The 26,778-nt window shown below is 40.2% G+C and overlaps 1 protein-coding gene and 1 long non-coding RNA gene across 3 annotated transcripts in view; both read left to right on the top strand.

Moving 5' to 3' along the window:
- The window catches only part of KCNQ1 (potassium voltage-gated channel subfamily Q member 1), a 553,100-nt gene that overhangs the window by 317,341 nt on the left and 208,981 nt on the right, over positions 1–26,778 (top strand). The window lies entirely within an intron of this gene.
- On the top strand, positions 10,114–21,628 carry LOC122460637. Its single transcript, XR_006282076.1, has 3 exons — positions 10,114–10,129; positions 10,465–10,475; positions 21,487–21,628. It is a non-coding gene; the product is annotated as an uncharacterized LOC122460637 (long non-coding RNA).

The following is a 26,778-nucleotide window of genomic DNA, read 5'->3' on the forward strand; positions in this document are numbered from 1 at the left end:
GAGCTGTGTATTTTTGAGAGAAGATTAAGATAATTCTCCTGTTCAGTTTGCTTCAGGATAAATTCAGGAACAAAAGTAGCTCTATTTTTCTTTTAAAAAAACCCTCTATGGTCCTCGTTCTAGCAATGTTTTATTGAGGATCTAGAGCAATTTTTTCCAGTAAATTTAAGCAGCTACCAGAGCTGGAAGATCTTTAATTATCTACTTTAAGCAAAAGTCTCAGCTTTCAGGAGGGTCATTGCTTGTGCTCCCAGCACAAGCTACCGTAGTGGATTTGCAGGAGATTCCTCCAGAGTGGTTTTACAACTTAAACTCTTATTTCACCAGTCGGTGTCTGTCTACCTCTCCCTTTTCAACACAGTGAGTGAATCCCAGTGAGTTCTGCTGTAGTGCTGACGTACATAACTTCAAGACATTCTTGCTCTGACATTAGTTTTAACCTGCTCTTGTTGCTGCTGGAACAGACTGCTGGAGGAAGAGATGTACCAAAGATGTTTTGAAGTTGGTTGGACAAAATATTGGGGACTTGATGCCCTGCAAAATGTAGAGTACTGGTTAGAGCTACTACTAACTTTCTGTCCTTATAGAATACCTTCCCACGGGGAAGCATTTTCCATTTATAACCATATTTTGCACTAATATAGCACTCTTTCATCTGCACATCTCAGATCTTTACAGTGACAGAGGTAGGTAAGCTTTATTTCCCATGCATCATGGAGAGGTAAAGTCACTTGCCCAGTTATTATTAGACAGAAATAGAATCCCAGCCTGACTTCTGGTTCTGTGCCTGAACCACTAGCCATCTTTCCTCTTTTGTTAATAATTGAAGATATTGAGGTACTGCTCCAAGTCTGCAGATGTCTGAACCTGCAGGGAGATAATATCCCTTATGGCTAATGCCTGCTAGGGGCTTGCAGCTGTGTCCCTTTCCAAATGGCTGCTGCAGCAGTGAGGATGCAATTAAGAACAAGAGGCTGAGGGAGCCAGTACAGCCAGCCAGAAGCTATTATGCTCTCACGAATATGGGCAACCGATAGAGTTGTGTGAATAGTGAGAGGGTGGGGGATTCTGTATTTTGTTTAATTTAATAATGAATTCACTTGGGGTGTATCCACACCTGGTTTGTGATCACTTGCAGCCAGAAGTATTGGCATGAATGCAGGATGTGATTTAAGCTTGCACTCTTCAGACATTTGCAGAGATTCGCCTTGGGATAAGGAAACTCTGCTAGTGCCACTGCTAGGGCTGGCCCCTTGCTTTGGCCCAGCAGCTAAACATGTCTGTTGGCTGGCAGATTTCTATGTACACTCCTGCTGTGACTATTTCTCTTCAAAGTGTGACCAGACAAGACAGTTAGAATCTTTTCTATGAGATGAGACACTTTTTAACACAGCGGGCGGGACAGGGTTGGGTTGCTGTCATACATGCCAGCTGCCAAGGTTCTGAGAGGCTGTTACAGCAGCCAGGTATTGGCAGGGCATAGGGGATCCCCGGCCGTAACTCCATTACCTGGCCACAGTGAGTGGGGCATAGCATAGGAACTCTTCTGTACTGGCAAATCCTCTGTGCATTGGGATGATCCTCCCTATTGGCTATGTACTTTACTTTTGCACCACATAAATGCACAGAACAATCTGGTCCAAAAACTTTAATACGGGGGGAGGGGAGAAAACACTCTCTCTCACTCACACTCTCTCTTTCTCTCTTAGGGTGGTATTTTTAAAGGTGCTCAGCATTGCCCTAAAACAGCCACTGACTTCAGATGGGCTGACACTGTCCATTTTTGAAAACATCACCCCTAAGGCAAAAATCAAAATGTGACATAATTTACAGTGTTCACAAGTAATGGAAATTAGACCAGAGAATTTGCTGCTGGAGACTTCAGAGAATAACTATTGCATACGAGTATATTACAAAATGCAAAGCTGATCACACAATACAGAATTAGACTCAGGAACTGATTTGTTACAAGGTATTTGAGAAAAGAGTTTAGCCAGATTAAAAAAATGAGTTGAACATTTGTATGGAGAACAAAATTAAACAGTTGTAATAGGAAATTTTTAAAGAAGAAACAAACCAAGAACTTTGAAAGGGATATAAAACTTCATGCTTTAGGGCATAAGTCAACTTTTAACTTTTGGGGGTTAGGAGGAGATTGTTCTTTGGAGCAAGCTATCCCATAACTGCCTACTGCAGCGTTTCTTCCTCTGAAGCATCTAGTAATGTCTGCTGTCAGAGACCGGATACTAGTCTGATCCAGTAGGGCAATTCCCATCTTTCTAAAACAGAAAAACAAATCACAACCTTCTATCTTTTAATAGTTTAAGATGAGACAAGGTGGGCAAGGAAACTTCTGTTAGTGACACAAGCTTTTGATCTTACACAGAGCTCTTCTTTAGGTCTGGGAAAGGTACTCAGAATGTCAGAGAAAAAGCTTCTCTCTTTCACCAACAGAAGTTGGTCCAATAAAAAATATTACTTCATCCACCTTGTGTGTCTCATATCCTGGAACCAGTTGGCTACAACAACACCACAAACAGTAGTTTAAGATGTTTATTACAAATACTTCCTAAGGAAAGAGTTAACTATATTTCTACAATAATATTGCCAGCTTCTTACTGGTAAACAAAACACTTCTAAGAATTAATTGTTATGGAAATGGCATTATGATTCTCTGTAACCTATGATAAGAATAGGGCCATTGATACATTGCCTGATATGTTTCAGAGTAGCAGCCGTGTTAGTCTGTATTCGCAAAAAGAAAAGGAGTACTTGTGGCACCTTAGAGACTAACAAATTTATTAGAGCATAAGCATCCGATGAAGTGAGCTGTAGCATACGAAAGCTTATGCTCTAATAAATTTGTTAGTCTCTAAGGTGCCACAAGTACTCCTTTATTGCCTGATATGGTTTTTCATTGTCATTTTATCACATTTGTTTCAAGGAAGTCTCTAAATGTTACATAAAGCTATTTAAAGATTTAATCATTAAAATGAATTCCATTGTACGTGGATACAGTTGCACATGTTTAAATCTAATCTGTTATTACACCGAAACTTTTCTGAAGTCAAAGTTTGAACTCTCCAGAAGTGTGTGTTTGATCTTGGGGAAGATATCCTAGTGATTAATGTTAACGATAAGGTGTTGATTGGTGCTTGGGAGAACCTATTCATAGAAACAATAGTCTATTATACTCCACTTTAACTACCATATAGCAATATTTAAGCTTTAGTCTTTAGGAACAATAGTCTTATTTATACATCCCTGTCTGCTTCTAAACCAGCATTAAAGTTCCTGGCTAGCAATTAGGTTCAAAGTGCACAGTAGAATTTTCAGGGCTTGCATAGTTCAGGTCTATGCTCATTTGCAGAAAAACATAACTGGCATTTTTAGGCCTGAATATCACAATGTTGTTTACCATAAAAAAACAACAAACAAGATTATAGAAGAGCTAGCCCATAGTTTGAAATATATCACATTATTCTTAATATTAAGATTTGAGATATTAAGTGTGCTAAATCTTTTTTTTTTTTTTTTTGACCTTGCCTGTATTATCCTTTCTTCCCTTGAAGTTTGTTACTAGTGGTGGGAACTTTAATGTAGACAAGAGCTGCAGCCAGTGTTTCTCAGTTCTGGCCAGTAGGATTTTGAGAAGATCAAATGTAGTAGTGAGAAGAGCCTTGTAATAAGTAACCCATCTTATGAACTCCCACAGGGGAGAATTTGGATCTGGGATCACAGACGTCACAAACTTGGGAAAGTAGTTTTACATTATTGTCACTCTGTTTAAGTGTCGACAGTGTCTTTGGTGCCATATAGCGCATAAAGACACTCCCGCCTTACCACAAACAGCCCCAAATAGTTTACAGTTGATTGCAACAGCCAGACACCAAGTGTGTGAAGTGCAGATGGTGCATTTATCATAGAAGGTGCAGGACTTCTTAAATAAAGAAGCAGCCTTGCACCTAAGCCAGGAGGAAGTCATTGATAACCTTATCAAGGATGTCTTCCAATGAGTGGTGGGTGTAATGCACCTCTGGGTACAGACAAAAGACAGAATACTAGTAAATCATGCATAACTCACACTTGGGGCACTGGGACTAGAACACTCATCATTCAGTCTCTACCACTTAAACTAACAGAGAATTTGTTTTGGTAGCACGTAGTAAGCTATTTATCCTCTTCTTGGTCAGCTCCTACAGGGCACCCTCTCTCTGGATCATCTGCACATGCATGCGCATACAAAGAGAGCCGATACAGTAGTCTTTACCCTCCCATACATTCTTATCCTGAGCACCTCAGGTTCACAGGAGTTCAAATCCAACAGCCAGGCAAAAACTTCTCATACCATATTGCCCAGCTGTGGTCGTGACAAGAACTTGAGCTGCCTGGAGCTCACTTGCTACTGAAGAGAGGGAGCTGCCAGGAAGTTACTGGAGCCTATTCCTCCCCTTCAGTAGCCCTGGTGTGTTGAGCTGCAGGGCCCATCTATTTACCCGGGCTTTATAGCAGGGAGCCAGCACTTCAAAGCCTAGTACTTGTGGTAAGGTGGGAGTGTATTGTTTGGGTTTATGTTTAATCTCTAGTTAATTATTTTGGGGTTTGGGGATGAGGTGCAATCACTGGTCCCATTATTTTTATATAACTTTGCAATTTATGGCAAAGGCACAGGCTCCTACAACCTAAGATAGGTGCTTTATTAAATGTGTATTATGAACATAAATAATCTGTAATGAATCCATGTGCTATAAACAGCAGGCAAAATTGCTAGCTAAATATACCCACACACACTTTTGGTGGTGGAAATACAAACAGGGTCCTTTAGTTGTAATAAAAATACAGATTTCTACTGCAGCAGTTAAAGAAGCTTTTCTCTAGTTCACAGTAGTAAGTCCCTAGAGTTCTGTCTCACACACACACTGACAACCAAAGTGGACAGGTGCCTGATTGGAGGGACTCCAGGACAGAATGTGGAAGCAGTCAAGGCAGGTGGTGTGAAAGCTTGCTTATCAAATTTGGAAATGGATAAGATCTAGAGATGTCAGGGTAAATGGTTGCACATTTGAAGACTGAGGGAAAGGCCCTCACTGTGAGAGATTGAAACTTGAGTTGAGAAGAGATAGGATCAGAGGTAAAGAGATGGAGAGATACCACTGAGCCAGAGACTGTAATGAAGATGGAGAGGGTAACATAGGAGGAAGGGCATGATGAGGATGGCAGAGAAAGTGAAAATGGGATGACAGGTTGAGACAGATTGCCTTCTTTGGGTTTTTTTGTTTGGTTTGGTTTTTTGAGGTGATTGGTAAGGACCTGAGCAAAAGAAAATAATTTGATGGTGTGAGGAGAAAGGTAACAGTGGAAAAATAAAGACCATGGATTTGTGCTTACTCGCATTTTAAATTGACTTCCATATTGCTTTGTACTTTAGTGTGAGGTGGTGGGGGGAGAAATATCAAGAAAAAGGATTGTTATAATGTAAATGGAACCCAAAAGAGGAGGCTTGTTTTCTGTATGCCAAAAAATGCAGCTGGACTGAAAAGAAAAGAAAAATGTAAATGAAACCAGACATTTATGTATTTATTTGAATTTATTAGCTGCCCACATTGTCAGACAAAAGTGGAATTTGATACTTTATATTCCTGGTTGTAAATATTTTACTCCTACTGAAACTCCTTTGAGAGAGGGTTTGTTTTAATGGTATTTTTTTGTAATCTGAATATAGAGTAACAACAAGGAGGGAAATACTTTTTGGGTGATGAGAGAGAGAGAGAGAGAGAGAGAGAGAGAGAGAGAGAGCAGCTTAGAAGTCTCTGTAAACCATGTTATAACAATGATTCCTGTTTCCTCACAGTAACATTTGATTATTGTCAGATTATGGTTTAAAGTGATTTAAAGGGTTGGGGTTTTTTAAACCCTCAGAAATAATGTGTAAATATTTAAAAAAAAAAACGAGCCAGAAAGTCAAAAATTATATCTTTATAATGGGAAATAAAATGGATGAAACCCTTGGCATGAGGAGAAAGAAGATTCAGCACTTAGCATTCAGTTCCCCCACCACACCACACAAAATCTTGCAGGTTGGAATAGCAGCTGCTGCCACTTTTGCATCTCCAGTCGGGCATCCCTGGATCTGGGTAATGGGGATCATGTGACCCCAGCCTGTTCAAAACCTTGTTTATATGCTGGCCCATTCAGGATTTGCATTGTGCTTCCTCTGGACATGTGGAAGGTGCAGAGATTCCCCTGCACAGCCTCCCCATGTGAAGACTCCTCCAGTGGAGTTGAAAAGAGGTGGAGGGACTCTTGTCAGCCCTCCACACCTGGACCACACCAGCACCAAATATGTATTATGATCCCTCATTTTTTTTATGCCTTAAGCACATCCTTAAGTGTTTTTGCTGAATCAGGGCCTGCCTGCATATTCTGGATCCTGGAGTGAATTTCACCTTTCTATCTCAGATAAATTTAGAGAAAATGATTAATTAGTTGATTATGTAAATTACAGTGAACTCTCCTTAGGGAGAATTTTTTTCCCCACAGAAGAAATTCACTGTAATCAAAATGATTATTTGCACATTGCAATGTATTGAGGTAACATGGGACTTTCCTTCTCTTAAGCTATACACAGATTTTCACTATAGTTGGGTTTCACTATGCAAAAATTTTCACTTGCACAAATCAATCTCGCATATCTATCTAATCTTTCATAAACCTCTGAGAGACAGTACACCCTCTCGCCTGGTATATTCATGTGTTGGCTAAAGTATTGTTCTATTAGATTGTTGGTTGATTGGCTGCTGGATTGGTTGCTCTGGTATATTGTATGTGTTGGTTTGTTTTATAAAATGTAAATCACTCTCGATTGCAACACATGCTTGCTTGTACATGATCCACCTTCATCTTTTTCTTAGAACATATTTCAGCGGTGTTAGTGTGATGTGCTCATTTCCTGTCTTTTTTTATGATCAGGTTCATTCTTTTTTTTAATCTTAGGAACTTCAGTTAGTAACATAGGGTCTGTTAAGACCAGACAGTGAAAGGCACTGTCACATTTTTTTTGCTAAAGAGGTGGTGTGCGGATGACATCATTCATCTCCGCTAGACACTGACTCATAGGCATTTGACCTGAGGGTGGAACCTAGTAACAGGGGGTTAACATGATGTCATCTGTGGTTGCACAATGCATTTCACAGTCCTTTTTTTTTTCTTTTTTTTTTAAACAATCTAAATAATTGCAGAGTGCACAAGATATCAAAGTACAGCAATACGGGCAAACACTGCTGTTGGTCCTTTTCCAGGATGCTCTGCAGACAATGAAGAGATTAGGGAAAAAAAATCATTAAAAAGATTGGATTTTGCATTTTGATGTTGAAATGGTGTGTTTGTTCAGTAGCCAGAGAATGAAAACAAACAAAAACCACCATGAAATTGTACCACCTATAATCACTTTGAATTGGTTCTTTTGTTAATTTCATTCTGAAATTAGATCTGTTCTTTGATGGTAGCTGGTTGATTTATTTGTTTAGATTAACTTTTTAAATTTAGTTGAAGTTTTCTTACCTAAAATGTTTTAATTTGTACTTTGTTTTGCCCTGACATCTTTTGGTCATATTTTCAACTTGTCTGAAATCCCGTTTTTTCCCCTTTGCTTCATATTCTGGCAGAAGGTCTTGTTCTTATGAAATAGAGTATGAATGTGTATTTACTAGCTGAGAATCACAAATGACATCAGCTGCAGGAATATCTGTGATATATGAAGAATTTTGAAAAGTGAATTACCTGTCAGGTTCTATTGATTTTTACAAAACTATGAAATTGAAGCCTTGGCAGAATCTGATATGCAGGAGTATTCTGGAACATAGAAAACCTAAGGCCAGATCGTGAGCCTGGTATAAATCAAGCAATTCTAATTTACTAGAGCTGGTCAAGAATTTTCTGACAAAATATTTTTTCTTTGAAATGTTTTTCTTTGAAAAACATCAGTTCTTTGAAACTGAAGCTGTTCATTAGAACGTGTCATTTTGACGAATCTCCTGAGTCAAAATATTTGAAAAAACATTTCAAAATTGTTAAAATGCCCCATTTTGACATTTTCTAAACAAAAAGTTTCATTTTTTTATTTGAAATGACCTTTGAGTTCAAAATTTTAGTTTAATTTATACTTTGAAAAGGGTTAAAAAAATTAAAAGGTAAAAGTCTAAATGCAACACTTTTGAAATTATTAAAATGAAAAGTTTGATTGACGTGATCCAAAAAATTTTTGGATTATTGGTTCACAATAACTTTGGAGATTTTGACTTTTCAACAAGTATCAAGATGGGGCGGGGGGGGCATTCAAAATCTCAAACTTTTGTGGGATGGGAAACTTTTTTTTTTTTTCTCACAGCTCTGCATTTTATAGCAGCTGAAGATCTGCCCCAAGTACCTTCTGTCTTTATTACAGTCCTCACCAAGGACAAAATTACCTGGCTTTATGGGTTGGTTATTTATGGGCCAGGTTTTCAACAGAGCATAAAAGTACCCTCATCCAATCTAAGAGAATCAGGTGCTCTTGTAAGCATGCACAGCTCTGTGCTCTCACAGATCTTGATTTGTGACTGTGCACCAGGATTCTTCTGTGACGAGGCTGAGCATGTGCAAACGTGTGTATGCTTTTGCACAGCCTATTTGGAAATCTGCCCCTATGTTTTCTATACGTAACTTTTATTTTCTGTGTAAAATGAGATTTAATGAAACCTAATCAGTATATCATTTAAATGCTGCTTTATCAACATAAACTTGTTTGAAAATTAAAAAGTTGGCTGAAACTTTAACAATCTAATATTCTTTCAGAGCTATTTAAGTTGTCTGCAGACCAAGTTTATTATTTTTTTAATCCAAATGATTTGCAAATTTTCATTTGTAATTTTCAATTTCCAAGTGGATTTTCTTCCGTACATGCTTTGAGAAATGATACAGGCAAGGAAAACCTGAGGGAGTGTCTCTGTATTTCTAATTTTCATTTCATTATATCGGCTTAGTAGGAAAAATACACCAATTCCCAATTAAAATTTAGGGGTCATATCCAGCACTAAATATCTGAAATCAAAGCAATCATATGGCCTTTCCAAGCTCTGGAAGGCCATAGATGCTAGATTAGCAACAGCCCTTGCCTGTTCAGTAGAACTAGTAGAAAAATTTCTGTTGAAATATGCTTTCAATGAATTCTTTAACAAAATAGCAATTTTTGTGGAATTATTTTGTCTTTGAAATCTTTCAGTTTTAATCTGAAAATGTTTAAATGCTTCTACATGGAAGGTATTCAAGGGGAATTTTAGATTGGGTGAGAAGGGATCAGGGAGATAGACGTGCAGAGGGTTCCTACTCTGATCATTTCTCTGCTAGAGCCATACAAGAATCAAGGACACCTAAATTACTGTTACCTTGTACCTCACCATTTAAAGCCCCCTCCTGCAAACACTGAAGCACGAGAGTAACTTCACGCTCTGTCAGTCTGTTTCTTCACTTCAGCAGGTGGGTATTGTAGTTGTAAGAATGCATGATAGAGATCTTGTAGGTGTTTGTCTCTGTCTGAGGGGTTGGAGCAAATGTGGTTGTATCGTAGAGCTTGGCTGTAGACAATGGATTGTGTGGTATGATCTGGATGAAAGCTAGAGGCATGTAGGTAGGAATAGTGGTCAGTAGGTTTCCGATATAGGGTGGTGTTTATGTAACCATTGCGTATTGGCACCGGAGTGTCTAGGAAGTGGATCTCTTGTGTGGACTGGTCCAGGCTGAGGTTGATGGTGGGATGGAAATTGTTGAAATCATGGTGGAATTCCTCAAGGGCTTCTTTTCCATGGGTCCAGATGATGAAGATGTCGTCAATGTAGCGCAAGTAGAGTAGGGGCATTAGAGGACGAGAGCTGAGGAAGCGTTGCTCTAAGTCAGCCATAAAAATGTTGGCATGCTGTGGGGCTATGCGGGTACCCATCGCAGTGCCGCTGATTTGAAGGTATACATTGTCCCCAAATGTGAAATAGTTATGGGTGAGGACAAAGTCACAAAGTTCAGCCACCAGGTTAGCCGTGACATTATCGGGGATAGTGTTCCTGACGGCTTGTAGTCCATCTTTGTGTGGAATGTAGATGTAGAGGGCTTCTAGGATGGTGTTTTTAGGAAGATCACCGATGGATTGTAGTTTCCTCAGGAAGTCAGTGGTGTCTTGAAGATAGCTGGGAGTGCTGGTAACGTAGGGTCTGAGGAGGGAGTCTACATAGCCAGACAATCCTGCTGTCAGGGTGCCAATGCCTGAGATGATGGGGCATCCAGGATTTCCAGGTTTATGGATCTTGGGTAGCAGATAGAATACCCCAGGTCAGGGTTCTAGGGGTGTGTCTGTGCGGATTTGTTCTTATGCTTTTTCAGGGAGTTTCTTGAGCAAATGCTGTAGTTTTCTTTTGGTAACCCTCAGTGGGATCAGAGGGTAATGGCTTGTAGAAAGTGATGTTGGAGAGCTGCCTAGTAGTCTCTTGTTCATAATCGGACCTATTCATGATGACGACAGCACCTCCTTTGTCAGCCTTTTTGATTATGATGTCAGAGTTGTTTGAGGCTGTGGATGCATTGTGTTCTGCATGGCTGAGGTTATGGGGCAAATGATGCTGCTTTTCCACAATTTCAGCCCGTGCACATCGGCGGAAGCACTCTATGTAGAAGTCCAGTCGGCTGTTTCAATCTTCAGGAGGAGTCCACCCAGAATCCTTCTTTTTGTAGTGTTGGTAGGAAGGTCTCTGTGGGTTAATATGTTGGTCAGAGGTGTGTTGGAAATATTCCTTGAGTTGGAGACATCGAAAATAGGATTCTAGGTCACCACAGAACTGTATCATGTTCGTGTGGGTGGAGGGGCAGAAGGAGAGGCTCTGAGATAGGACAGATTCTTCTGCTGGGCTCAGAGTATAGTTGGATGGATTAACAATATTGCTGGGTGGGTTACGGGAACCACTGTTGTGGCCCCTTGTGGCATATAGTAGTTTAGATAGTTTAGTGTCCTTTTTCTTTTGTAGAGAAGCAAAGAGTGTGTTTCCCATGTTATTTCTCCCCCCACACTGTTCCTCAGATGTTCTTGTTCACTGCTGGAAATGACCTACCTTGCTTGTCACCATGAAAGGTTTTCCTCCTCCCCCTCCACCCCCCACCCACTGCTGGTGATGGCTCATCTTAAGTGATCACTCTCCTTACAGTGTGTATGATAAAACCCATTGTTTCATGTTTTCTGTGTGTGTATATAAATCTCCCCACTGTATTTTCCACCAAATGCATCTGATGAAGTGAGCTATAGTTCACGAAAGCTTATGCTCAAATAAATTTTAGTCTCTAAGGTGCCACAAGTACTCCTTTTCTTTTTGCGAATACAGACTAACATGGCTGCTACTCTGAAATAAAATAATGTTTTTCAAATAAAACAGACTTCTACAGTCTTCATCCAAGGGCTAGTCTACACTAGAAGCGCTACAGCTGGTGCAGACCCTGTGTTCTAGCGGGAAAGCTCTCTCCCATCAGCATAATAAAACTACCTCCCGTCGACATAACACCATCCACACCAGCGCTTAGGTCAATGTAATTTACATCACTCAGGGGGGTGGCTTATTTCACATTCCTGAGTGACATAAGTTATACCTACCTAAGTGATAGTGCATACAAGCCCCCAGTTTCAGCTGGGCACAGACCTGCCCCCAGAGGGACTGTCTTTCTGCTTCCCAGTCCCTCCTGCCTGGAGTTTGCCCTTTCCTCAGGTGGTCTCAGTTGGTGCCTTCCCCCTGCTGACTCACAGCCATGCAGGAGCCTTTTTACTACTCCCTGCAGTGTCTGCAAGCTGTACTTCCTTCCCTACAGTTCCCTGGTTATCCTTGGTGTATGTTTCCAGGATCAGCCCTTAATTGATCAAGTAGCAGATCAGATTGATCTGATTGCTGGCAAAAATATTAACTTCAGCTTGTGAGGCTTTGCTTGAATGAGGAACACAGGATTGACTCCTTAAAATACATTAGAATACCTGGAACAAGGCTCTATCTTATTATCCACTTTGCAAGGGATCATGTGTAGTTATGTGTCTATCAGTCATGTACCCATCACAGTATTATCTGAGCACCTTTTTATACATTTGAGATATCCTACTCTTATCTGAAAGGAGATGCTATAGGATGTTTTTGGTTCTTGGAGTATGCTATTCTGAAATACGACAAACTTGGAAACCACATTTAAATGTTGAACTTCACTATAAAATAAGGAGGAAAAAATTGAATGGCTTTTGGACAAGTTTAAACTGCCCCCAGGCATCATTCACTTCTGATACAAATAAATCCATGCAGACACTGACCTTGGCAGCATTATGGAGGCAATCTTTACGTAAGCATGAACAAGTTCTCCAGTGTACTAAGGCATAAATAGTCTTTTCTTTGGCATCAGGCTTGCAGGGTTTGTTCCAATTATATATTTCTTGAACAAATATGTTTGTTGTAGACAATGCACAGAAATCTGTCTCACAATTTACTATTATGTATCCTTTCCCCTAAGAACTTACTTGCAGTAGTCCCAGGATAGCCTGTTGATTTGAGTATTAATTTTTACCTGAACACTGAAAGAGACATATAAAGTTGTAGCTTCTACAAGATCTACATACTGTTGGTAGAACTGTCTCGTTTCCAGCAATGGAGCAATCTGTACATTCTGGGTGATCGCACAAAATGGGGAAAAATCTATGCCCAAAAATCAGGACTACACTACTTAAGATCCTTAAACACTTCATCTGCATGCAAGAGTACTGGATCAATTTGTATAGTGAGGGTGCTGAGAGCCATTGAACCAAACTGTAAACCCTGTGTATGATGGAAACCACTTCAAGCCAGGGAGTATAGCAGCACCCTTACTTCCAGCACCTACGTCTGCATGTTGTTCTCTCTACTTCATATCTCAGTTTTTCACATTAAAACATGTATTTAGAAGTACATGTGCATATCAATAGTATTTGAGGTATTATTCAAGTCATCCAATCATATTGTTTTAAACAATTAGAGAATAATTTATTCTCTTTATAAATTCAGTGCAAGATCGTGGTCTGCCCTACATGCCTGAGTAGGGAGGTAAAGGGGGCATAAGGCATCTCCTGACCCTTTAGCATGGACTACTGGCATCATGGAAGACAGTAGGGTGGGGTAAGGGAGACCAGTCTCTGGAGTCCACTACTCCCCCCACCCCATAGATGTTGGGGAGATGTTGACAGGCAGTGGTTGGGAATGCTCAGAGCCTTGACTCCACCCTCTCCTCTCCCAGTCAGCTAGCTGTTCCAGCTGAGCTGGAGGAGAGACTGACATAAACTGCTACTTGTATAGCGCAATGTTCGATTACTTTTCCTCTGGAGTAAGCAAGGAGCTTAAGCCACAGTCGCAGAGCTCCCTCCCTGGTCTTCTCCTGGAGCAGTGCAGTTACATGCTTCCCCCTTCCTTCTTGCAGATTGTAAATTAGCCATCTAGCCTTAACTGCCAATGAAAACAAGGACAAGAAAAAGCTAATTTTAAAAACAAAACTATCTTTTCAAATCTAGGAGCACAAAGCTTCATAAAGTTGTTTAGTTTTTTGTTTGTTTTTCTGTATGGGGGGGGAGCATTTGTTCCAAACAAAATCCTTAGAATCCAAATGCCTTTTCCAGGATTCATCCTAGAGTTATAATCCCTTAAAAATGTAAGTTTATAAAGGAGAGTCTGTCAGAACCTTAATTGCAGTGGCACTGTAATTTCATATGTGTTTCATTATATGTTATATATAATTTCAGTATATGATATACACATTCCTAAACATTAAGTATATCCCATGAAATAATACCACCTCATAAAAAGGGATCATTTTCATACTAATGATATATTTAAACTGTGCAGAAACTAACTGAACAAGCAATTTATTTCCTGAGGCAGGAATAGGGATATTTTTAATTTAGATTAGGCTGCTCTAATGCATTGTGAGAAGAGCAATATGTTTAATGCTAAAGAAGTGAGAAATTGTTACTTGATTTGTGAAGTATTCCTGGCTGGAAATATTTTTCTAGTGACGTGTGATGATGTCCACTACAGTTACACTTACAAATCAGTCTCTACGTATTTTGAAACAGACTTTTTTGGAGCTGAAGTTTTGTCTCTGTCCAAAAGTTACTGTTTAAAAATTTGAGTAGTTTCTCTAACAATGGGAAAGTGTGGCGTTTGAAACTTGGCACATATAGGATATGTCTTCACTGCACAGTTAACCCAGGCTCCTACATGGGTTTTAGCCTGGCCTTCCCTACTATACACACAGGAAACCTTGTGACTCAGCTTTGGAGATGCTGTAGGTCTGGGCTAGCTTACCCGGCTGGGGGTATGGGTTAGAGCCCATGCTGCACTTTAACTCAGGCTGGAAACCACCAACTCTGCAGAGGGGTTGCAGGCAATGCCCTCCACACAATTAACCTCGAAGGACAGACAAGTTCTCCTGCAACTGTCACAATTAACTGGGAAGGAATCATAGAGCTTCTCAGCACAAAGAACCATGGGATATGGCCCGAGACACACGTGCAAGTGTGGAATCAGTGATGACACAGTTCCGCGGGTAGGGTTGTGCTGTGCGACCCTTGCACCTGAGTTAGACAAACTGTGCTGTGAAGATATACTCGTCGTTGAGGTCTAATGTTTCTATTGTTTGAGGTAAAATTATTTTAAAACAAATGAGTTTTAAGTGACTAAACAGTCACTTCTGAAAATCCTCCAAGTCTCTCCTTAAATCTCACTTTCCTCCTTAGTCCTCTCTTCCAATCAGCGTTCAGCTAGAAGCGTGAAAAAATTTATTCTTAAACAAAACTGTAAAAAAGTAGGTTTCAGAGTAGCAGCCGTGTTAGTCTGTATTTGCAAAAAGAAAAGGAGTACTTGTGGCACCTTACAGACTAACAAATTTATTAGAGCATAAGCTTTCGTGAGCTACAGCTCACTTCATCGGACACATTTGGTGGAAAAAACAGATAAATCTCTCCTCTGTTTTTTCCACCAAATGCATCCGATGAAGTGAGCTGTAGCTCACGAAAGCTTATGATCTAATAAATGTGTTAGTCTCCAAGGTGCCACAAGTACTCCTTTTCTTTTTGTAAAAAAGTAGAACAACTAAGACTCGTACGACACTTCACTGCTTGATCACATTGAATTTATTGATTCCAATTCCCTCCTTCCTCCCTTTCTTTTGTTTGTACAGTAAGTTATGTATTCAGGTTGTAGATCTAGATTGTTAATTGTTTGGAGAACTGAGCTTGTGGACAAATAATATAATTTTCTGTTATTATTGAACAGATCTCTCAATGTAATCTACAAACAACTTCAGTTCTCCTAATTTCTACGTAATGTCTGGGGCAGAATATCCAGAATGCTATGGTTCTAGATCATAACTTGCAAACCAGTGTTGCTAACTCTCAAGTTTTTATTGCAAATCTTGCAAAGTTAGTTGTTTTTCTCAGAGTCCCAGCTCCTGGACTCAGGTGATTACATGACCTCCTAGCTTTTATATTTAAAAAAGGTAACTTTTTTAGCCTATATGGTTTTGGAGACAAGCTAGCCAAGTTAGAAACTTACTTTGTGAATTGTTGAGGTTCTCACATCATCCCATGACTCCAAAAACTGAGGCATTACTAAAAATTCCAAATACTGCAAGATAGCAATATAAAATCCCAAGACTTAGCAAGACTATATGCAGAAAGGGGAAGGATACATTTTCTTCACCTGAGAACTTTACCCCCACATTTAACTGAGTTGCAGTTGATTACAAGGAGTGAAAGAGAGATTACTCTGAGGATAGTATTTGTTGGATAGTTGCCTGTAGGGTTTGTCTGCACAACGTAGTATTACGTACTAAGGGAGTATGATTTCTAAAGTGCTCTGAAGAGTTTTCATGAATTGGTCCATGTAGACATTGCTGGTGCACACTAAATGTTCCCTAGTGCGCTTTAATGTAATGCTATTTGAAACAATACTATATTAAAGCGCACCAGCATGGTCTACATGGACCAATTAATGCACAACACATTAGTGCTCTTTAGAAATCACACCCTCATAATGCTCATTGCCCCAAAGTGTGGACAAGCATATAGTTTCCATGCATTTGAAGAGACTCCTCAGAAAACAGATTGAACAGTGTTGGCACAAGCAAATATCAAAAACTTCTGGGGTTATGAAATTGTTACTTTTCAAATCACCCTCCATTTCTCTGAGATTGTTTTGTATTGAAGCGCTGTTCTCTGTAAATCAAAGGATTGTTGTAAAGGAGTGAGACTGCTAAATTTTAATGACTATGAGAGAGTGTATGGTCCAGAAGGTAGGCACAATTGGAGAAAAATGAAATCTAAAATAAATGACAGAAAAACAATGTTAAACTGAGAGAAGCAAGGAAATTGTGACTGAAAAGTAGAACTGAATCATTAGCCAACCCTATGTGGTTTGTCATTTTGGATATCAGATTTACAGCAGCCCAAAGACACAATAAGGCTGGTTAAGGATAGAATTTCAAACTCAGTTCTGAATTTCCTGTTTCTTTTTCTGAATCAAGCCAAAATGTTAATGCTATTTCAATGTCGATATTTTTGTACAAAATTTCCTTAGGGTGATTTTTTGTGGTTAACATATAGTATTTTTAAAAGCAGGCAACAAAAAATCACTTTACATAAGAATAATCCTCCAGGATCTCTTCTGGTCTATCACACGTGAAGTTAAGAGTTCTCTGATATTTTGCAGCATGTTTACTTTCATATTTAACTTTCCTTGCTTGTTTAAGTAACATGTTTAAATTGGCTTTTTACTCGTGTTTCCATCATGCATTTAAGCAATGAGACTTGACCGGGAGTGTATTATGGTCTAATAATGATATGCCTGGGTATTCTGACCTTGTGCCATTCACAACCAAAGTGGGTCATTACTGGGTCATGATACACAACCCATCACGTCTTACTGTGATGAGAAAACATTTATTTCTAAAGGGGGAAACACATGCAGTGTGCAAGAAAATACTTGTAAAATGAAGAAATCACCTTTTAAATGTGGCAAAAGTAATCCATAGTAGTTTAAAAGATGTAATGAGAAACATTTTAAAAGGTAATTAAAAAATCAAATGATTTATTTTATAAAGTTGAATTAGAAATGGCTAAGAGAAGGGCATAAGGACCCTTTTGTTTTCAGAAGCTCTTCCTGCTCTTCCCACTTTCTCTTTGCACAGAGGTCTGGTATCTAGGTGAGTGTAGCCCCATGTGACACATCTGTACTCTGACTGAAGGACACTGTTGTTTTGCTCCCCACTCATCCTGCAGGCTAGAGAGAGAGCATAGAATGGAGCATCAAACCACCATGAAGGATTGCACTAGACCACTCACCAGTTTGACTTGCTTGAGACAAGCAGCCCAAGGTCTCTTGGAACCCTGCTTTATAATATTGTCTGGCTCTTGAATAGAGTTTCTTCATCTTCTTACAGAGCAGATCTCTATATTCACTGCTATCTGGTGTTGTTGCAATAAGTATATTAGTGACCTTTAAAAAGAAAATTGATGGGGAATTTAATGCTCATGAAAGTAACTACCATGGAGGATGTAGCCCTCTGTTTATCCATAGAACAGATATATCATTGCCAGCTTTGCCAAACTGACCATACTTCAGCCCTCATCTACAGGAACCATCTCTAGGAGTGAGAAGGTAGTTCATTCTACACCCATTCAGCCCTTAGCCTGTCTCCTGAGAGTACAAGTAAGTGTGCCAGCCGTGGTGCTCTATGTGATCTAAACTCATATCCTCTAGGAATAAAGGATTTACAAAACTGTACCTAAGTGAGTTAGTCACCTAACTGCCATTGACTTCCAATGGGAGTTAAGCACCTAACTTGTTAAGATGCTTTTGAAAATCCCACTAGACACCTTATCTGTATTTTTAGGCACCTAAACACCTTTATGGTATCCCTTGGACTTCCAGTTTATTTCACATACCATCAGGTAATGCTTCAGTAGCTTTCAGTGAAACTAATGTTTGTTAAAAACTTTGAGGGAATATAATGTCTAGCATAATCCTGAATGCACATACTGCTGTTTCATTCCTATTCTTCAATGGAGAGGATTTTCACAGCTGTACTTTAGAATATAGGTCTAGGAGCATAGAATAAAAATTTTCAGAAATTCACATTAACTAAAATCATATGTATTGAGTTAGTGGAATCCTGTCATCACCTGTAAAATTTCTGTCAGCAAACATCTGGGTTAGATTGAACTTTACAATAAAATGTGTTAAAACTGACAAAGGAGTAAAAGGATTTGTATGTGAAAACTTGAGAAGAGAGCTTTTAATTGTGATGTTCTTCAGATTGTCATCTCAGCTAATTAACATTTCCTCAACAGGGAGATGGTTTAATTATGTGGAACTGGGCTCAGCCCTGGCATTCTGAATGGCCACCCGCTTCCACAAAAATGTTTTTAAAGAACATCAAACCACTCCAAATGTGTCAGCTCATGGAAAAGGACCATGTCTTTGAGTTAAACAAGGATCCATAGCATTCCAAATGTTTTGTTCATACAAAGGGTAATCTAAATAGAATAGGTTTCAGAGTAGCAGCCGTGTTAGTCTGTATTCACAAAAAGAAAAGGAGTACTTGTGGCACCTTAGAGACTAACAAATTTATTTGAGCATAAGCTTTCGTGAGCTACAGCTCACTTCATTGGATGCATTTGGTGGAAAATACAGTGGGGAGATTTATATACACATACACAGAGAACATGAAACAATGGGTTTTATCATACACACTGTAAGGAGAGTGATCACTTAAGATGAGCCATCACCAGCAGGAGAGGGGGAAGGAGGAAAACCTTTCATGGTGACAAGCAAGGTGCGCCATTTCCAGCAGTTAACAAGAATGTTTGAGGAACAGTGGAGGGTGGGGTAGGGGGGAGAAATAACATGGGGAAATAGTTTCTTTGTGGAATGACTCATCCACTCCCAGTGTCTATTCAAGCCTAAGTTAATTGTATCCAGTTTGCAAATTAATTCCAATTCAGCAGTCTCTTGCTGGAGTCTGTTTTTGAAGTTTTTTTTGTTGAAGGATAGCCACTCTCAGGTCTGTAATCGAGTGACCAAAGAGATTGAAGTGTTCTCCGACTGGTTTTTGAACGTTATAATTCTTGATGTCTGATTTGTGTCCATTTATTCTTTTACATAGAGACTGTCCAGTTTGACCAATGTACAGGGCAGAGGGGCATTGCTGGCACATGATGGCATATATCACATTGGTAGATGCGCAGGTGAACGAGCCTCTGATATTACGGATGATGTGATTAGGCCCTATGATGGTGTCCCCTGAATAGATATGTGGATAGAGTTGGCAATGGACTTTGTTGAAAGGATAGGTTCCTGTGTTAGTGGTTCTGTTGTGTGGTGTGTGGTTGCTGGTGAGTATTTGCTTCAGGTTTGTGGGCTGTCTGTAAGCAAGGACTGGCCTGTCTCCCAAGATCTGTGAGAGTGATGGGTCATCCTGCAGGATAGGTTGTAGATCCTTGATGATGCATTGGAGAGGTTTTAGTTGGGGGCTGAAGGTGACGGCTAGTGGCGTGCTGTTATTTTCTTTGTTGGGCCTGTCCTGTAGTAGATGACTTCTGGGTACTCTTCTGGCTCTGTCAATCTGTTTCTTCACTTCAGCAGGTGGGTACTGTAGTTGTAAGAATGCATGATAGAGATCTTGTAGGTGTTTGTCTCTGTGTGAGGGGTTGGAGCAAATACGGTTGTATTGTAGAGCTTGGCTGCAGACAATGGATCGTGTAGTGTGATCTGGATGAATGCTAGAGGCATGTAGGTAGGAATAGCGGTCAGTAGGTTTCCGATATAGGATGGTGTTTATGTGACCATCGCTTATTAGCACCGTAGTGTCCAGGAAGTGGATCTCTTGTGTGAACTGCTCCAGGCTGAGGTTGATGGTGGGATGGAAATGGTTGAAATCATGGTGGAATTCCTCAAGGGCTTCTCTTCCATGGGTCCAGATGATGATGATGTCATCAACGTAGCGCAAGTAGAGTAGGGGCATTAGGGGACGAGAGCTGAGGAAGCGTTGTTCTAAGCCATAAAAAATTTGGCATACTGTGGGGCCATGCGGGTACCCATCGCAGTGCCGCTGATTTGAAGGTGTACATTGTCCCCAAATGTGAAATAGTTATGGGTGAGGACAAAGTCACAAAGTTCAGCCACCAGGTTAGCCGTGACATTATCGGGGATACTGTTCCTGACGGCTTGTAGTCCATCTTTTTGTGGAATGTTGATGTAGAGGGCTTCTACATCCATAGTGGCTAGGATGGTGTTTTTAGGAAGATCCCGATGGATTGTAGTTTCCTCAGGAAGTCGGTGCTGTCTCAAAGATAGCTGGGAGTGCTGGTAACGTAGGGTCTGAGGAGGGAGTCTACATAGCCAGACAATCCTGCTGTCAGGGTGCCAATGCCTGAGATGATGGGGCATCCAGGATTTCCAGGTTTATGGATCTTGGGTAGCAGATAGAATACCCCAGGTCGAGGTTCCAGGGGTGTGTCTGTGTGGATTTGTTCTTGTGCTTTTTCAGGGAGTTTCTTGAGCAAATGCTGTAGTTTTCTTTTGGTAACCCTCAGTGGGATCAGAGGGTAATGGCTTGTAGAAAGTGATGTTGGAGAGCTGCCTAGTAGTCTCTTGTTCATAATCGGACCTATTCATGATGACGACAGCACCTCCTTTGTCAGCCTTTTTGATTATGATGTCAGAGTTGTTTGAGGCTGTGGATGCATTGTGTTCTGTACGGCTGAGGTTATGGGGCAAGTGATGCTGCTTTTCCACAATTTCAGCGCTTGCACGTCAGCGGAAGCACTCTATGTAGAAGTCCAGTCTGCTGTTTCAACCTTCGGGAGGAGTCCATGCAGAATCCTTCTTTTTGTAGTGTTGGTAGGAAGGTCTCTGTGGGTTAATATGTTGGTCAGAGGTGTGTTGGAAATATTCCTTGAGTTGGAGACATCGAAAATAGGATTCTAGGTCACCACAGAACTGTATCATGTTCGTGTGGGTGGAGGGGCAAAAGGAGAGGCCCTGAGATAGGACAGATTCTTCTGCTGGGCTAAGAATATAGTTGGATGGATTAACAATATTGCTGGGTGGGTTACGGGAACCACTGTTGTGGCCCCTTGTGGCATGTAGTAGTTTAGATAGTTTAGTGTCCTTTTTCTTTTGTAGAGAAGCAAAGTGTGTGTTGTAGATCGCTTGTCTAGTTTTTGTAAAGTCCAGGCACAAGGAAGTTTGTGTGGAAGGTTGGTTCTTTATGAGAGTATCCAGTTTTGAGAGCTCATTCTTAATCTTTCCCTGTTTGCTGTAGAGGATGTTGATCAGGTGGTTCCGCAGTTTCTTTGAGAGTGTGTGGCACAAGCTGTCAGCATAATCTGTGTTAGTCTATACCTATAGTCTATAGTCTTATCTTCAGTCCTTTTGATATGATGTCCATCTGTTTGCATTTAGAGAGGAAGATGATGTCTGTCTGTATGTGTATGAGTTTTTTCATGAAGTTGATAGATTTCCACTCTTTATGGCTAAATTCAGTGCCTTGCATAATGACAGGTTTCAGAGTAGCAGCCGTGTTAGTCTGTATTCACAAAAAGAAAAGGAGTACTTGTGGCACTTTTGAGACTAACAAATTTATTTGAGCATAAGCTTTCGTGAGCTACAGCTCACTTCATCGGATGCATTCAGTGGAAAATACAGTGGGGAGATTTATATACACACACAGAACATGAAACAATGGGTTTTATCATGTACACTGTAAGGAGAGTAATCACTTAAGATGAGCCATCACCAGCAGGGAGGTGGGGGAAGGAGGAAAACCTTTCATGGTGACAAGCAAGATGGGCCATTTCCAGCAGTTAACAAGAATGTCTGATAGATAGAATAGTAGCATTTTTTTCTAGCATTTCACAAGTAGCCTAAGGTTAAATAAGAACCTTCTCCATTTGACTTCCTTATGCCATTTCCTTCTCCAAAAATAGATCATTAGAATGTCGCATGGTTTTTCTCAATGATTTAGGAGGCAGTTGCTTGGGCATTTTCCACTGTTTTTTCTGATTTTGTAATGGTGACAAAGGACTCCAGTTTTACGGACTATAAGAACTAAGTTATGAGTCTAGAAAAAAAATGTAGCCCGTACTTACAAGTAAAATGATTTGTATTCTGGAAAGCAATGAATGTAAAAGATATAGAGGCCATGTTGGCTAACTGAGTATGGGCTCCCACTGCAGTGCTGTTGCCAAGAGTGCTAATGTGATCCTTGGATGTATAATCAGGGGAATATTAAGTATAAGCAGGGAAGTTGTATGATCTTTGTATACCTCGCTGGTGAGGCCACTGTTGGAATATTGTGCCTAGTTCTGGTGTCCAGATTTCAAAAAGGACCAAAGTCTGGAAGCTGAATTTAGACAAAATCAAACTGGAAATAATGTTTGCTTATTTTGAACACTAAGAGAAATTAACCATTAAAACACTTTACCGAGGCTTGGGGTGGATTTTCAATCACTGGAAGTCTTTAAAACAAGATTAGACATCTTTCTAAAAGACACTCCAGTTCACCTGTAAGTTACTGGGCTTGATGCTGGAATCACTAAGTGAAATTCTGTGGTTTGTGCTATATAGGAGGTCTGACTAGATGCTCACCATGCCCCCTCCTGGCCTTAAATTCTATGAATCTATAAATTGTAAACAGGAGAATACAGTAGTTGTAACAGTGGCCCCATTGACTTCAGTAGGACTTAAGTACCTGCTTAATGTTCTGAAATGGTTATTTTTGTATTGTAAAAAACAAGAAGAAAAATCATATTTCACACAAGTAAAATTTGGTATTTGAATGTCAGCCACCTTTTACTCAAGAAAAGGATCATTATCACTAGAAAAGAGACACTGTGTAGGCCAATCAGTTGTTAAATGTGACACACATTTCAGCAAAATGGGCCCATTATTGAGTTTGCCGAAAGGGGGGGGGGGTTCCAATTGCTTTTTGTTGTGTTTTGCCTGCCTTGACTTACTGGACTCTCTCCATGAATTCTCAGAAATCATAAAATTTTAACATGAGACAGCACATTTGGAACAGTTTGTGATGAGCACCTGAAGAGTTTATATCCCTGCTATGTTGCTTACTAACCTAACAATTGTTTCATTGCAATGAAACAAGGTCATTCATGTACCAGGAAGATTTTTTTTTTTTTTAATTTAAAGACTCCATCCATAATTTCCTACAATGCTATTCCCTCAGGCATAGTGAACAGGCTTCATTCTGTCGCCTTTTTTTTCCTATTAATTTTCAATTTCCAAATTTCCCTCCTTATTGTCAGAAGTCTCCATGAGCTTGCTGCATCCTGCTTGTTTTCTGTTCTAATTCTCATATGCTCATCAGTGTAGCATCTGAGCAACTGTCTGGCTTCCTTCACTTTCTCCACTGCCAGCTCATTTTGTTCCTCCAGTTCTGGTCTCTTCCCTGTCTCCTCCCCAGGAACTCTCCATAGGTGGTAAATCATTCACTTTGGCTTGCCTCATCCATCTGGAACACTCTCCTTCAACCCCGAGTTCCCTCAAAAACACTTTCCTTGTATTAAATCTTGCCTTGCATTAAATTTTCTGTTTTTTCTCCCTACTTTGGCTTCTAGTTGACTATGTAAATCATCTTGTGGTTCTGTATCTTATCGACACTGTATGAAAATAAAAACTATTGTTTCATGAGGAATTAAATTATAATGTCTTCAGCTCCTTAACTTGCTAAGCTGGGAGGTAGCATGAATAACCTAGTCACTATAAGTCAGCTGTTAGTCTGCATGTCACTTGTTAATGAGTACAGAAATTATTTTTTCCTCTTCCTAATGTTGTTAATGACTGAATCCCACATTTCCACTTCTACTGCCGTTGAAAGAGCAAGCTCCTGACATTCAGATACTCCCAAAACCCTTTAAAAGAAGCCTTCATCATTTTGCTTTTTGAACAAAAAACAAAACAAAACACAGTAATTATCTAATATCTGTATTTTTTTTGTTTTAAGTTTAATAAGGGCATTAAAAGCATCTCACTATGATGTCCAAGACAGCACTCTCTGAGGATAGCAGCAAGAGGTGAGCAAAAGAGGGCAGCCTCTCCAGGGCTCCCTGCAGCTGGCTACTGAAAAGTCAGTGTAACCCTGATTGCAATGAGAAGGAGGAGGAAAGATCAGAGTGGGTGTCAGGAAGGAATAGGGAGCCCTCCTCTAGGTCTTCCTGTCAACTGTTTCATCCCAGCAGCCTCAGGTTGTCTCCCCTCTGTGGCTGCCACGAGAGAGCTGTAGGGGGCACCCTCTCCGAGATTATGGCAGGGGGCAAGGTTAATTCCTGTTTTCTCAAGGTCACCCCCCAGAAATGTATTACTTAATTTTTTTACAGTGTTCTAAATTCTATTTAATTGCATTTTATTTATGGTTACTAGCTTACAAAATGAGGGTCAGAATTAAAGCACCTCAGCTTCTTTTAGACCCATGAGAAATACGTGAAGCTGAATAAAGCATCCAAGGAACTCTCACCCCTCCACTTCCTCCTGCTTTCTTTCAAATCAATAAGAAGTGTCATCTGTGCCTGACCTGGTGCAGGTGTTTCTTGTGAACTCCTTAAATAAACCATATAAAAAGATATTGATGTCAGTTTACACAGGTGCAGACATAATTCAGTAGAATGCTATTTGCACACAAACATGCTGCTGTTTACTGTCGGTGCTGCAATCAGAGCGTAGTGCCAACAAGTCACTGAAGCAAGATTGAACACGGTTTCCTTTTCTGTTGTTGTTGTTTGACATTACTTTCATAAATTTCTTTCCCAGTGGGCTAGGAGACTCTTTCCCTGATGAGAAGTGTGTGTTTATGTATTCAAAGAGTGAGTTATAGGAAGAGAGGGGCCATTTCTTAACATTATATATGAAAAAACAGAAAAGGAAATAAATGAGTGATTGTCATGTTGGCTTTGCCTAGTGATCTAGCTGCAGTTTTTGTTGTATTTAAGCTTGGACAAGGTAACCCTCTGACGGAGAATGGAAGTTCAACATAGAGCATATATTGTGTGGCACAGCACCTATATTGCCTTTGGACATGCGTAGTCTGCTCTATTGAAAATGTCAGTAAAGTGTGCTTGGCACATGATGAGGAGTATGTGAGAAAGGGGGGAGTGCAAAGGCAGCTTAATGCCACCTCGGCAGCCTCCTGATTCCTGGATCTGGTCAAAGATTGGACTAGTATCCAGCATACATTAGAGCAAGGAACTTCTGAAAGGGTTGGCTGCACCAGCTGGGGTTAGTTAGAATGCAGAGGCATGTTCCAAGGAGCGCACAGCACAAAAGATACAGCCTGTGGGAGTGGGCGTAAGTTCTGGCCTCTGTGGAGGGCAAAATACAAGTTTTACAGCAGCCTCCCCAGGGCTGCCTGTGGGCTGCAAAACTTCCCCTGCTGTGCCTCCTTCCACTCCCGGCCCTGCCCCCTGCACACCATTTATAACGTGTAGAGAGGCAGAAGATAACACTAGAATTGGTCCAGGATATCTAATTCTAGGCACACCTCTGGTAGAGAAGAGAAATTGTAGGTTTCTCAGCATGCATTTATTTTTGATGTGTATATAGTCCAGTTTCCTAATGAAGGGGACACACAGAAAATACACACATTTTTCCTCCAGGAAATCCCACAAGCTTTCCATATCAGCTAATTTTCCATTAATTAGGCTTTCTGGCTGGGAAGATATGCTTTGGGGCCAGTCTACCACACCCTCTCACTGTGTAAACCTAAGCAAAATTGACACCAAAAAGAGCTCTCATTATTTTTTTCACCAACAAAGGTCAGAGGACAATGGTGTGTGAGAACTTTTTAAAAAGCAAATTAAGAGCAGAGGGAACTTAGCAGTATTTTTTAACCCAGGAATAGTAAATGTTTGGAACGGACTGCCATGAAGGTTATTAAGACTGAAACACTGGGGTCATTCAAGAAACAGTTAAGAGGGTGTCCAAGTGGATGGAATTAGAGTTTGTAATAAGGGAATAAAGTTTGAGCACTTCCACCCTGTTCTTGAAAATGTGTAACAAAATATGCACTTGTTTCCTGTCAGAGAATTGGAAAATGTACTTGACCTGCTTAAAAATGGGCTAAGAAGTATACTGTCTTTTCAGCAATTGTAAAGCACTAGTAAAAGTAGCAAATGCCAGCAAGATAGTTTCTGGACCATAGGATTTGGGGAAAGTTGCCTCAGCAGAAGAGCTGTTTGTTTCATTCTTCAGCTGGCCTCCTGGAGGATGTAGATGTGACAGTGGAACGCTGACAGACCCTGGTTTAGTGTATAAACCTCTACAGCATAAGCTAAAAGCTAACTGGCTGTTACCTTATGTTGTAGAGCAGACTCATTTAACTCTCTCCAAGTGGTCTTGGTGCCTCCTAAATGGGACAGAACATCATACCCAGAAGGTGTGTGGGTTACAAAAGCTTGAAATGTTTAGAGACCTTTTTAAATTTCATCGTGAGTTGTAGTTACATTGGAGATGTTTGATATGATGGGAGTAAGATCAGAGTTCCAGGAAAAGGTAATGTTCTAACTAGAATTTACTCCATGTTGAAAAGATCACCATAAGGATAGGCAATTGAGGCTTAATGAAGATTCAAAATGGAGGCATGTAAGCAGTCCCGAAAGTGTTACACTCTGCACTAATATCTGTTGCTCATGGAATACTG

Source organism: Dermochelys coriacea, chromosome 6 (genome assembly GCF_009764565.3).
Source record: "Dermochelys coriacea isolate rDerCor1 chromosome 6, rDerCor1.pri.v4, whole genome shotgun sequence".
In the NCBI taxonomy this organism is placed as follows: domain Eukaryota; kingdom Metazoa; phylum Chordata; order Testudines; family Dermochelyidae; genus Dermochelys; species Dermochelys coriacea.